At 53.4% G+C, this 14,335-nt stretch overlaps 1 pseudogene; it reads right to left on the bottom strand.

The window, feature by feature from the left end:
• Positions 1-14,335, bottom strand: part of LOC142302201 (phospholipid scramblase 3-like) — a 122,827-nt pseudogene that overhangs the window by 62,325 nt on the left and 46,167 nt on the right.

The raw sequence follows: 14,335 nt of genomic DNA, 5'->3' as shown, positions 1-14,335 counted from the left end.
ACATCACAACCAGAAAGACATGCAGGAAAGTCATGCAGGGGAGACAGGAGGAAAAGGAAGGAGAAATGGACGACTTCACAACCAGAAAGACATGCAGGGGAGACAGGAGGAAAGGGAAGGAGAAATGGACGACTTCACAACCAGAAAGACATGCAGGGGAGACAGGAGGAAAGGGAAGGAGAAATGGACGACATCACAACCAGAAAGACAGGCAGGAAAGTCATGCAGGGGAGACCGGAGGAAAAGGAAGGAGAAATGGACGACATCACAACCAGAAAGACAGGCAGGAAAGTCATGCAGGGGAGAGAGGAGGAAAAGGAAGGAGAAATGGACGACATCATAACCAGAAAGACAGGCAGGAAAGTCATGCAGGGGAGACAGGAGGAAAAGGAAGGAGAAATGGACGACATCACAACCAGAAAGACAGGCAGGAAAGTCATGCAGGGGAGACAGGAGGAAAAGGAAGGAGAAATGGACGACATCACAACCAGAAAGAAAGGCAGGAAAGTCATGCAGGGGAGACAGGAGGAAAAGGAAGGAGAAATGGACGACATCACAACCAGAAAGACAGGCAGGAAAGTCATGCAGGGGAGACAGGAGGAAAAGGAAGGAGAAATGGACGACTTCACAACCAGAAAGACATGCAGGGGAGATAGGAGGAAAGGGAAGGAGAAATGGACGACATCACAACCAGAAAGACAGGCAGGAAAGTCATGCAGGGGAGACAGGAGGAAAAGGAAGGAGAAATGGACGACATCACAACCAGAAAGACAGGCAGGAAAGTCATGCAGGGGAGAGAGGAGGAAAAGGAAGGAGAAATGGACGACATCACAAACAGAAAGAAAGGCAGGAAAGTCATGCAGGGGAGACAGGAGGAAAAGGAAGGAGAAATGGACGACATCACAACCAGAAAGACAGGCAGGAAAGTCATGCAGGGGAGACAGGAGGAAAAGGAAGGAGAAATGGACGACATCACAACCAGAAAGACAGGCAGGAAAGTCATGCAGGGGAGAGAGGAGGAAAAGGAAGGAGAAATGGACGACATCACAACCAGAAAGACAGGCAGGAAAGTCATGCAGGGGAGACAGGAGGAAAAGGAAGGAGAAATGGACGACATCACAACCAGAAAGACAGGCAGGAAAGTCATGCAGGGGAGAGAGGAGGAAAAGGAAGGAGAAATGGACGACATCACAACCAGAAAGACAGGCAGGAAAGTCATGCAGGGGAGACAGGAGGAAAAGGAAGGAGAAATGGACGACTTCACAACCAGAAAGACATGCAGGGGAGACAGGAGGAAAGGGAAGGAGAAATGGACGACATCACAACCAGAAAGACAGGCAGGAAAGTCATGCAGGGGAGACAGGAGGAAAAGGAAGGAGAAATGGACGACATCACAACCAGAAAGACAGGCAGGAAAGTCATGCAGGGGAGACAGGAGGAAAAGGAAGAAGAAATGGACGACATCACAACCAGAAAGAAAGGCAGGAAAGTCATGCAGGGGAGACAGGAGGAAAAGGAAGGAGAAATGGACGACATCACAACCAGAAAGACAGGCAGGAAAGTCATGCAGGGGAGACAGGAGGAAAAGGAAGGAGAAATGGACGACATCACAACCAGAAAGACAGGCAGGAAAGTCATGCAGGGGAGAGAGGAGGAAAAGGAAGGAGAAATGGACGACATCACAACCAGAAAGACAGGCAGGAAAGTCATGCAGGGGAGACAGGAGGAAAGGGAAGGAGAAATGGACGACATCACAACCAGAAAGACAGGCAGGAAAGTCATGCAGGGGAGACAGGAGGAAAAGGAAGGAGAAATGGACGACATCACAACCAGAATGACATGCAGGAAAGTCATGCAGGGGAGACAGGAGGAAAAGGAAGGAGAAATGGACGACATCACAACCAGAAAGACAGGCAGGAAAGTCATGCAGGGGAGACAGGAGGAAAAGGAAGGAGAAATGGACGACATCACAACCAGAAAGACAGGCAGGAAAGTCATGCAGGGGAGACAGGAGGAAAAGGAAGGAGAAATGGACGACATCACAACCAGAAAGAAAGGTAGGAAAGTCATGCAGGGGAGACAGGAGGAAAAGGAAGGAGAAATGGACGACATCACAACCAGAAAGACAGGCAGGAAAGTCATGCAGGGGAGAGAGGAGGAAAAGGAAGGAGAAATGGACGACATCACAACCAGAAAGACAGGCAGGAAAGTCATGCAGGGGAGACAGGAGGAAAAGGAAGGAGAAATGGACGACATCACAACCAGAATGACATGCAGGAAAGTCATGCAGGGGAGACAGGAGGAAAAGGAAGGAAAAATGGACGACATCACAACCAGAAAGACAGGCAGGAAAGTCATGCAGGGGAGACAGGAGGAAAAGGAAGGAGAAATGGACGACATCACAACCAGAAAGACAGGCAGGAAAGTCATGCAGGGGAGACAGGAGGAAAAGGAAGGAGAAATGGACGACATCACAACCAGAAAGACAGGCAGGAAAGTCATGCAGGGGAGACAGGAGGAAAAGGAAGGAGAAATGGACGACATCACAACCAGAAAGACATGCAGGAAAGTCATGCAGGGGAGACAGGAGGAAAAGGAAGGAGAAATGGACGACTTCACAACCAGAAAGACATGCAGGGGAGACAGGAGGAAAGGGAAGGAGAAATGGACGACATCACAACCAGAAAGACAGGCAGGAAAGTCATGCAGGGGAGACAGGAGGAAAAGGAAGGAGAAATGGACGACATCACAACCAGAAAGACAGGCAGGAAAGTCATGCAGGGGAGAGAGGAGGAAAAGGAAGGAGAAATGGACGACATCACAACCAGAAAGACAGGCAGGAAAGTCATGCAGGGGAGACAGGAGGAAAAGGAAGGAGAAATGGACGACATCACAACCAGAAAGACAGGCAGGAAAGTCATGCAGGGGAGACAGGAGGAAAAGGAAGGAGAAATGGACGACATCACAACCAGAAAGAAAGGCAGGAAAGTCATGCAGGGGAGACAGGAGGAAAAGGAAGGCGAAATGGACGACATCACAACCAGAAAGACAGGCAGGAAAGTCATTCAGGGGAGACAGGAGGAAAAGGAAGGAGAAATGGACGACCTCACAACCAGAAAGACAGGCAGGAAAGTCATGCAGGGGAGAGAGGAGGAAAAGGAAGGAGAAATGGACGACATCACAACCAGAAAGACAGGCAGGAAAGTCATGCAGGGGAGACAGGAGGAAAGGGAAGGAGAAATGGACGACATCACAACCAGAAAGACAGGCAGGAAAGTCATGCAGGGGAGACAGGAGGAAAAGGAAGGAGAAATGGACGACATCACAACCAGAAAGACAGGCAGGAAAGTCATGCAGGGGAGACAGGAGGAAAAGGAAGGAGAAATGGACGACATCACAACCAGAAAGACAGGCAGTAAAGTCATGCAGGGGAGAGAGGAGGAAAAGGAAGGAGAAATGGATGACATCACAACCAGAAAGACAGGCAGGAAAGTCATGCAGGGGAGACAGGAGGAAAAGGAAGGAGAAATGGACGACATCACAACCAGAAAGACAGGCAGGAAAGTCATGCAGGGGAGAGAGGAGGAAAAGGAAGGAGAAATGGACGACATCACAACCAGAAAGACAGGCAGGAAAGTCATGCAGGGGAGACAGGAGGAAAAGGAAGGAGAAATGGACGACATCACAACCAGAAAGAAAGGCAGGAAAGTCATGCAGGGGAGACAGGAGGAAAAGGAAGGAGAAATGGATGACATCACAACCAGAAAGACAGGCAGGAAAGTCATGCAGGGGAGACAGGAGGAAAAGGAAGGAGAAATGGATGACATCACAACCAGAAAGACAGGCAGGAAAGTCATGCAGGGGAGAAAGGAGGAAAAGGAAGGAGAAATGGACGACATCACAACCAGAAAGACAGGCAGGAAAGTCATGCAGGGGAGACAGGAGGAAAAGGAAGGCGAAATGGACAACATCACAACCAGAAAGACAGGCAGGAAAGTCATGCAGGGGAGAGAGGAGGAAAAGGAAGGAGAAATGGACGACATCACAACCAGAAAGACAGGCAGGAAAGTCATGCAGGGGAGAGAGGAGGAAAAGGAAGGAGAAATCGACGACATCACAACCAGAAAGACAGGCAGGAAAGTCATGCAGGGGAGACAGGAGGAAAAAGAAGGAGAAATGGACGACATCACAACCAGAAAGACAGGCAGGAAAGTCATGCAGAGGAGAGAGGAGGAAAAGGAAGGAGAAATGGACGACATCACAACCAGAAAGACAGGCAGGAAAGTCATCCAGGGGAGACAGGAGGAAAAGGAAGGAGAAATGGACGACATCACAACCAGAAAGACAGGCAGGAAAGTCATGCAGGGGAGACAGGAGGAAAAGGAAGGAGAAATGGACGACATCACAACCAGAAAGACAGGCAGGAAAGTCATGCAGGGGAGAGAGGAGGAAAAGAAGAAACAGGCGGGAGAAACAGACAGGAGAAACAGGCAGCAGGAGCAGGCAGGAGCAACAGGCAGGAGGAACAGGCAGGAGGGAGAAACAGGCAGGAGAAACAGGCAGCAGGAGCAACAGAGAGGAGAAACAGGCAGGAGGGAGAAACAGGCAGGAGAAACAGGCAGCAGGAGCAGGCAGGAGCAACAGACAGGAGAAACAGGCAGGAGGGAGAAACAGGCAGGAGAAACAGGCAGGAGGGAGAAACAGGCAGGAGAAACAGGCAGGCGGGAGAAAAAGGCAGGCGGGAGAAACAGGCAGGAGAAACAGGCAGGCGGGAGAAACAGGCAGGAGGGAGAAACAGGCAGGAGAAACAGGCAGGCGGGAGAAACAGGCAGGCGGGAGAAACAGGCAGGAGAAACAGGCAGGCGGGAGAAACAGGCAGGAGAGACAGGCAGGAGAGACAGGCAGGAGAGACAGGCAGGGAAGATATAGAGTACAGTATGAAGAAAAATAGGAGAAAGATACAATACATAGAGAAGGCAAACAGGACAATTAGGGCTCGCTCACAAGAGCGTATGAATCGGACTAGTGCAATCTGATAAAGCCTGCCATTACACTCAACCCAATGATAAGGGTGCTTTACACGTTGCGACATCGCGATTGCTAGCGATGTCGCGAGTGTTAGCACCTGCCCCCGTCGTTGGTGCGATATGTGGTGATCGCTGCCGTAGCGAACATTATCACTACGGCTGCGTCACACGCACATACCTGGTTGGCGACGTCGCTGGAGACACCGAACAATCCCTCCTTCAAGGGGGAGGTGCGTTCGGCGTCATAGCAATGTCACTGCGGCGTCACTAAGAGGCCGCCCAATAACAGAGGAGGGGCGGAGATGAGTGGGACGTAACATCCCGCCCACCTTCTTCCTTCCGCATTGCGGGTGGCCGCAGGTACGACAAACAACCTCGCTACTGACCAGACAACGATTTTTGGTAAGTGAACGACGTCTCACAGACCAACGATTTTTGCCTCTTTTGCGAACGTTTAAGGTCGCTCATAGGTGTCACACGCTGCGACATCGCTAACGACGCCAGATGTGCGTCACGAACACCGTGACCCCGTCAATATATCATTCGCGATGTCGCAGCGTGTAAATGGCCCTTAAGTCAGTGATGCCGGCCAGATCTGCAAGTTTTTCCTAATTTCTTGGTAGTGTGAGTGTGTGAAACATCTGACTGCACTCAATGTTATCAGTACAGGAGAATATACCCAGAAGATGGAGATGAACCTGTGATTCCATTCTCACATGCAGCAGAGTTGATGACGCTCGGCTCACGCTCGCAGCAGACGACGCTCGGCTCACGCTCGCAGCAAACGACGCTCGGATCACGCTCGCAGCAGACGACGCTCGGCTCACGCTCGCAGCAGACGACGCTCGGCTCACGCTCGCAGCAGACGACGCTCGGATCACGCTCGCAGCAGACGACGCTCGGCTCACGCTCGCAGCAGACGACGCTCGGCTCACGCTCGCAGCAGACGAAGCTCGGCTCACGCTCGCAGCAGACGACGCTCGGATCACGCTCGCAGCAGACGACGCTCGGCTCACGCTCGCAGCAGACGACGCACGGCTTACGATCGCAGCAGACGACGCACGGCTCACGCTGGCAGCAGATGACGCTCGGCTCACGCTGGCAGCAGATGACGCTCGGCTCACCCTCGCAGCAGATGACACTCGGCTCAGGCTCGCAGCAGATGACGCTCGGCTCAGGCTCGCAGCAGATGACGCTCGGCTCAGGCTCGCAGCAGATGACGCTCGGCTCAGGCTCGCAGCAGATGACGCTCGGCTCAGGCTTGCAGCAGATGAAGCTCGGCTCACGCTCGCAGCAGATAACGTCCGGCTCACGTTCGCAGCAGATGACGCTCTGCTCACGCTCGCAGCAGATGACACTCGGCCGCTCGGCTCACGCTTGCAGCAGATGACGCTCGGCTCACGCTCGCAGCAGATGACACGCGGCTCACGCTCGCAGCAGATGACGCTCTGCTCACGCTCGCAGCAGATGACGCTCGGCTCACGCTCGCAGCAGATGACGCTCGGCTCACGCTCGCAGCAGATGACGCTCGGCTCACGCTCGCAGCAGATGACGCTCGGCTCACGCTCGCAGCAGATGACACTTGGCCGCTCGGCTCACACTTGCAGCAGATGACGCTCGGCTCAAGCTCGCAGCAGATGACACGCGGCTCACGCTCGCAGCAGATGACGCTCGGCTCACGCTCGCAGCAGACGACGCACGGCTCACGCTGGCAGCAGATGACGCTCGGCTCACGCTGGCAGCAGATGACGCTCGGCTCACCCTCGCAGCAGATGACGCTCGGCTCAGGCTCGCAGCAGATGACGCTCGGCTCAGGCTCGCAGCAGATGACGCTCGGCTCAGGCTCGCAGCAGATGAAGCTCGGCTCACGCTCGCAGCAGATAACGTCCGGCTCACGTTCGCAGCAGATGACGCTCTGCTCACGCTCGCAGCAGATGACACTCGGCCGCTCGGCTCACGCTTGCAGCAGATGACGCTCGGCTCACGCTCGCAGCAGATGACACGCGGCTCACGCTCGCAGCAGATGACGCTCTGCTCACGCTCGCAGCAGATGACGCTCGGCTCACGCTCGCAGCAGATGATGCTCGGCTCACGCTCGCAGCAGATGACGCTTGGCTCACGCTCGCAGCAGATGACACTCGGCCGCTCGGCTCACACTTGCAGCAGATGACGCTCGGCTCAAGCTCGCAGCAGATGACACGCGGCTCACGCTCGCAGCAGATGACGCTCGGCTCACGCTCGCAGCAGATGACTCTTGGCTCACGCTCGCAGCAGATGACGCTCGGCTCACGCTCGCAGCAGATGACGCTCGGCTCACGCTCGCAGCAGATGACGCTCTGCTCACGCTCGCAGCAGATGACGCTCTGCTCACGCTCGCAGCAGATGACGCTCGGCTCACGCTCGCAGCAGATGACGCTCGGATCACGCTCGCAGCAGACGACGCTCGGCTCACGCTCGCAGCAGATGACGCTCGGCTCACGCTCGCAGCAGATGACGCTCGGCTCACGCTCGCAGCAGATGACGCTCGGCTCACGCTCGCAGCAGATGACACTCGGCCGCTCAGCTCACACTTGCAGCAGATGACGCTCGGCTCAAGCTCGCAGCAGATGACACGCGGCTCACGCTCGCAGCAGATGACGCTCGGCTCACGCTCGCAGCAGATGACGCTCGGCTCACGCTCGCAGCAGATGACTCTTGGCTCACGCTCGCAGCAGATGACGCTCGGCTCACGCTCGCAGCAGATGACGCTCGGCTCACGCTCACAGCAGATGACGCTCTGCTCACGCTCGCAGCAGATGGCGCTCGGCTCACGCTTGCAGCAGATGACGCTCGGCTCAAGCTCGCAGCAGATGACGCTCCCCTCACGCTCGCAGCAGATGAGGCTCGGCTCACGCTCGCAGCAGATGACGCACGGCTCACGCTCGCAGCAGATGAAGCTCGGCTCACGCACGCAGCAGATGACGCACGGCTCACACTCGCAGCAGATGACGCACGGCTCACGCTCGCAGCAGATGATGCACGGCTAACGCTCGCAGCAGATGACGCACGGCTCACGCTCGCAGCAGATGACGCTCGGCTCACGCTCGCAGCAGATGACGTCCGGCTCACGCTCGCAGCAGAGGACTCTCGGCTCACGCTCGCAGCAGATGACGCACGGCTCACGCTCGCAGCAGATGACGCTCGGCTCACGCTCGCAGCAGATGACGTCCGGCTCACGCTCGCAGCAGAGGACTCTCGGCTCACGCTCGCAGGAGATGACGCTCGCAGCAGATGACGCTCGGCTCACGCTCGCAGCAGATGACGCTCGGCTCATGCTCGCAGCAGATGACGCTCGGCTCACGCTCGCAGCAGATAAGACATTTCAAGATGGTAAGACATATGATGTTGAATTAAACATTTAGAGGCGTCATGCCTCTTTATCATAGCCTTGTCATGAATAGGAAGCATGACGTCTTGAAATCCATAATCCAACATCAGGGCTATGTCTAAAGGCCCCGTCACACTAAGCAACATCGCTAGCAACATCGCTGGTAATGAACAACTTTTGTGACGTTGCTAGCGATGTTGCTGTGTGTGACATCCAGCAACAACCTGGCCCCTGCTGTGAGGTCGTTGGTTGTTGCTGAATGTCCCGGGCCATTTTTTAGTTGTTGCTGTCTCGCTGTGAAGCACACATCACTGTGTGTGACAGCGAGACAGCAACAACTAAATGTGCAGGCAGCAGGAGCCGGCTTCTGCAGAGGCTGGTAACCAATGTAAACATCGGGTAACCAAGAAGCCCTGTCCTTGGTTACCCGATATTTACCTTTGTTACCAGCCTCCGCCGCTCTCACTGTCAGTGCCGGCTCCTGCTCTGTGCACATGTAGCTGCAGGACACATCGGGTTAATTAACCCTATGTGTGCTGTAGCTAGGAAAGCAGGGAGCCAGCGCTAAGCATTGTGCGCTGCTCCCTGCTCTCGGCACGTGTAGCTGCAGGACAGATCGGGTAATTAACCCGATGTGTGCTGTAACTAGGAGAGCAGGGAGCCAGCGCTAAGCAGTGTGCGCTTCTCCCTGCTCTGTGCACGTGTAGCTGCAGGACAGATCGGGTAATTAACCCGATGTGTGCTGTAACTAGGAGAGCAAGGAGCCAGCGCTAAGCATTGTGCGCTGCTCCCTGCTCTCGGCACGTGTAGCTGCAGGACAGATCGGGTAATTAACCCGATGTGTGCTGTAACTAGGAGAGCAGGGAGCCAGCGCTAAGCAGTGTGCGCTTCTCCCTGCTCTGTGCACGTGTAGCTGCAGGACAGATCGGGTAATTAACCCGATGTGTGCTGTAACTAGGAGAGCAAGGAGCCAGCGCTAAGCATTGTGCGCTGCTCCCTGCTCTCGGCACGTGTAGCTGCAGGACAGATCGGGTAATTAACCCGATGTGTGCTGTAACTAGGAGAGCAGGGAGCCAGCGCTAAGCATTGTGCGCTGGCTCCCTGCTCTGTGCACATTTAGCTGCAGCACACATCGGGTAATTAACCCGATGTGTGCTGTAACTAGGAGAGCAGGGAGCCAGCGCTCAGTGTGCGCTGCTCCCTGCTCTCTGCACGTGTAGCTCCATGCAGTGGTAACCAAGGTAAATATCGGGTTGGTTACCCGATATTTACCTTAGTTACCAAGCGCAGCATCTTCCACGCGGCGCTGCTGGCTGGGGGCTGGTCACTGGTTGCTGGTGAGCTCACCAGCAACTCGTGTAGCCACGCTCCAGCGATCCCTGCCAGGTCAGGTTGCTGGTGGGATCTCTGGAGCGTCGCAGTGTGACATCTCACCAGCAACCTCCTAGCAACTTACCAGCGATCCCTATCGTTGTTGGGATCGCTGGTAAGTTGCTTAGTGTGACTGGACCTTTACCATCTAGAAATGTCTTTTAAAGGATGAAATAAAAATGATATGGTTTTGATAGTGCTAGATCCCTCTTTGGGATTCCTTAGACAGGTAAAGGAGACAGAAAGGGGGAACAGACAGGCAGGGAAAGAGAAAGATGAGGCAAAGGAGAAAAGCAGACAGACGTCCAGCAAATATAGAGGGATGGGCAGATAAGACACAGGAGACACAAATAAAAAATACAGCGAGGAGAGACCGAGGAGGCAGGAACGGGAGAGAAAGGAGACAAACATGCTGGGAAGACGAGCAGGCGTCACAGTGCTTTACTACACTCACCTGAGGGGCATAGGTGGACCCCCGGAGATAAACTCTGTCCTATAGCTCCTAATGGAAGACGCTATGGGGAGCACACACAAGACACAGAGACAGATGACTTACCTGGAGAAGGTGCTCCATGCCAGGGGGGAGGCCTTTCATTATTGGGGTGTCTAGTTGATAACTTGGTGGGGCAGATGGTACACCTGTATCCGGGGGAGCATACGGTGCAATGACATTGTAGCTCGGAGGCTCATCTTCAGGATGTTTAGTCTGGGGCATTGATGAATCTGCAAAGAGTTCAGACACTAAATGTGAAGTTTTGTAAACCTTATAGGTTTGTTGTCATCTCCTGCATCAAACTCTCCTCCATCAAACTCTCCTCCATCAAACTCTCCTGCATCAAACTCTCCTCCATCAAACTCTCCTCCATCAAACTCTCCTCCATCAAACTCTCCTGCATCAAACTCTCCTCCATCAAACTCTCCTGCATCAAACTCTCCTCCATCAAACTCTCCTGCATCAAACTCTCCTCCATCAAACTCTCCTGCATCAAACTCTCCTCCATCAAACTCTCCTCCATCAAACTCTCCTCCATCAAACTCTCCTCCATCAAACTGTCCTCCATCAAACTGTCCTCCATCAAACTCTCCTCCATCAAACCCTCCTCCATCAAACTCTCCTGCATCAAACTCTCCTGCATCAAACTCTCCTCCATCAAACTCTCCTGCATCAAACTCTCCTGCATCAAACTCTCCTGCATCAAACTCTCCTGCATCAAACTCTCCTGCATCAAACTCTCCTCCATCAAACCCTCCTCCATCAAACCCTCCTCCATCAAACCGTCCTCCATCAAACCATCCTCCATCAAACCGTCCTCCATCAAACCGTCCTCCATCAAACCGTCCTCCATCAAACTGTCCTCCATCAAACTGTCCTCCATCAAACTGTCCTCCATCAAACCCTCCTCCATCAAACCCTCTGTTACGGGGGGCTGTCTGATAATAACTGAAAGGAGTATCAGACAGTCAGGGTCCACCGTGCAAAGACTTTGCTGCAGACTATGGCAGAGTGCAATACCTCTGTTAACTCACAGAAGGATATAATAAGTAAGTAAAGCAATTCCTCCCTTACTTGGAGGGTGTGTGGAATGATCTCTGTTAATAATCACAGAGACAAAGGCAATGTGTGCGAAATGGCACCTACCTAGGTCCGCTCTTCTAGTGGTGAAAAAGAGACGAACAGCAGCATAAGCCGCACAAAGCTCCTACCTGCGTTCGCTCCACTAGTGTGCGAGGACACGAACCACTAGATATGGCACCTGCCTAGGTCCGCTCTTCTAGGGGTGCAAAAGAGACGAACAGCAGCGTAAGCCGCACAAAGCTCCTACCTCTGTTCGCTCCCCTAGTGTGCGAGGATACGAACAACTGCCAGACGCAGTATAAGGAACGTTACCCTAGCGGCAACGTCCACCTACGAGTAGAATCACAAGGCCCAGCCAGACCATGTGCCTCAGGCACCTGCCTATGTCCGCTCCCCTAAGAGGTAAGGATACGGACAGCAGCCGAAGCTGTAAGGTATAAGAACGCTACCCTGCCGGTAGCGCTCACCTAGCATAGACAGAGGAATGCCTAGAGGAACGCGCACAGAGCGTCTACTCATATGCATGAACCAAGAGGACTGAGCACCATGCGGCGTGTGTCAGGGTCTTATATAGACTCTGTGCCTCATCCAAGATGGAGGACACCAGAGCCAATCCGCTGCCAGAACGACAGGAGTGACGTCATGCTGGCCTATCACCGAGCAAGACGTCACAAGCACATGACCAGCGACCAATCGGCATAGAAGGTGTCAGAGACATGTGACCTCGTGTCAGCGATGATGTCACCCGCACATGTGCAATGGCTCCAAGATTGGACTTAGTCTCCGGCGCTCGCACATGTGCAGTAGCAAGAAATCTGGACTTAGTCTCCAGCGCTCGCACATGTTCAGTAGCAAGAAATCTGGACTTAGTCTCCAGCGCTCGCACATGTGCAGTAGCAAGAAATCTGGACTTAGTCTCCAGCGCTCGCACATGTGCAGTAGCAAGAAATCTGGACATAGTCTCCAGTGCTCGCAGCAACCGTAACAGTACCTCCCCCTCAAGGGCCCCCCTCCCGGCGACGCAGGTAATCGGCAACTAAGTCGGGAGCATGGACAGCCTCCTCAGGCTCCCAAGAGCGATGTTCCGGGCCATAGCCCTCCCAATCTATCAAGAAGAACCTGCGCCCTCTAACCATCTTAGAACAAACTATGGCTCGTACCTCATAGCTAGAGCGAGAGGAATCAGAGGCAGGAGAGTGCACTTCACGAGCGTGAGGTAAAATAGCCGGCTTTAGCAGTGAGACATGGAATTTGTCATGAATCCTAAGATGGACAGGTAACTTCAATTGATAGACTACAGGATTTACCTGTCGAAGAACCTCATAAGGACCCAGGAAGCGAGGAGCAAATTTGACAGAGCTCACTCTAAGTCTCACGTGTTTTGCAGAGAGCCACACAAAGTCCCCTGGAGAAAAGACAGGAGCCGGGCGACGAAACCGATCGGACACCGTCTTCATACGGTCCTTAGCTGCTTGGATCGACTCTTGAGTCCGATCCCAAACCTCTCTGGCATTAGTTGCCCAGTCGGCCACAAGAGGAGGAGGTGCAGCAGCGGGAAACGGTACTGGTACCCTAGGGTGTTGCCCATTATTGAGTACGAACGGTGTCTGCCCAGTGGCCTCAGCCAGTGAATTGTTAAGGGCAAATTCTGCCCAGGGTAGGAGGGAGGACCAGTTATCGTGGTTCTCAGCAACAAAGTGTCGAAGGTATATAATCATAGATTGATTGGTACGTTCAACCAAACCATTAGTCTCCGGATGGTATGCCGAAGAGAGATTCAACTCAATTTGCAGAAGGCTGCAAAGATCTCGCCAGAAACGGGAAGTAAATTGCGGGCCTCTATCACAAATGATACGATCTGGCATCCCGTGAAGCCTAAAGACATGCTTGAGGAATAGTTTGCTAAGTACCCTGGAAGATGGGATTCTCGATAACGGTACGAGATGAACCATCCGGGAGAAATGGTCCGTAATGACCCACACAAATCTATGTCCCTGTGAACATGGAAGATCACCCACAAAGTCCATGCCTACCACCTCCCATGGTCTATCTGGCACTGGTAAAGGATGCAAGAGCCCAGCCGGTCTCTGCCGTAATGGACGGTTGCGAGCACACGAGTAGCAGGAACCGACATATCTCTTGACGTGGCTGGCTAAGTGTGGCCACCAATACCACCTCTCCAGTAACTCTCGTGTCCGCCTAATACCAAAATGCCCACCCACCTTTGAGGTGTGGGCCCATGACAGTATATCATTCTGTCGATCAGGCGGAACAAAGGTCTTGCCCGGTGGGATTTGGTCTAACGTCACAGGCGAGAGCGTATGAAAAACCCTGGAGGGAAGGATAAGACGAGGTTCGTCAATCTCTTCCTGGGTAGAAAGCATAGAGCGAGACAGGGCGTCTGCCTTGTTATTCTTACTCCCAGACAGATAGTTGATGGAGAAGTGAAAGCGGGAGAAAAACAAGGACCAGCGGGCTTGGCGAGGATTCAGACGCTGAGCGGTTTGTAAGTACGTCAGATTCTTATGGTCTGTATAGACCTGGAAAGGATGTTTCGCTCCTTCCAGCAAGTGACGCCACTCCTCCAAGGCTAATCTCAAGGCGAGCAGTTCCCTATCCCCAATGGTATAGTTTCTCTCTGCCGGTGAAAAGGTTTTAGCAAAGAAGAAACACGGCCTTTTTCTACCTGCACCGTTCTTTTGATACAAGACCACACCAGCACCCACTGAAGAGGCATCAACCTCTAAGAGGAAGGGCTTATTCTCATCGGGTCTTTGAAGAACGGGAGCAGTTGAAAAGTGTCTTTTTACTGCCTCAAAAGCCTGAGATGTCTCAGTAGACCAGGCTTTGGGATTAGCACCTTTCTTAGTCAAGGCCACCAAAGTAGAAAAATGGGGTATGAACTGCCTGTAATAATTTATGAATCCTAAGAAGCGTTGCACCGCCTTCAAGGAATGAGGTTCGGACCATTGCAGGACAGCAGAGAGCTTCGCA

The sequence above is a fragment of the Anomaloglossus baeobatrachus genome, chromosome 4, assembly GCF_048569485.1.
Source record: "Anomaloglossus baeobatrachus isolate aAnoBae1 chromosome 4, aAnoBae1.hap1, whole genome shotgun sequence".
Classification (NCBI taxonomy): Eukaryota; Metazoa; Chordata; class Amphibia; order Anura; family Aromobatidae; genus Anomaloglossus; species Anomaloglossus baeobatrachus.
The sequence above is the reverse complement of the archived record's forward strand: the minus strand, read 5'-3'. Positions and strand labels throughout refer to the sequence as shown.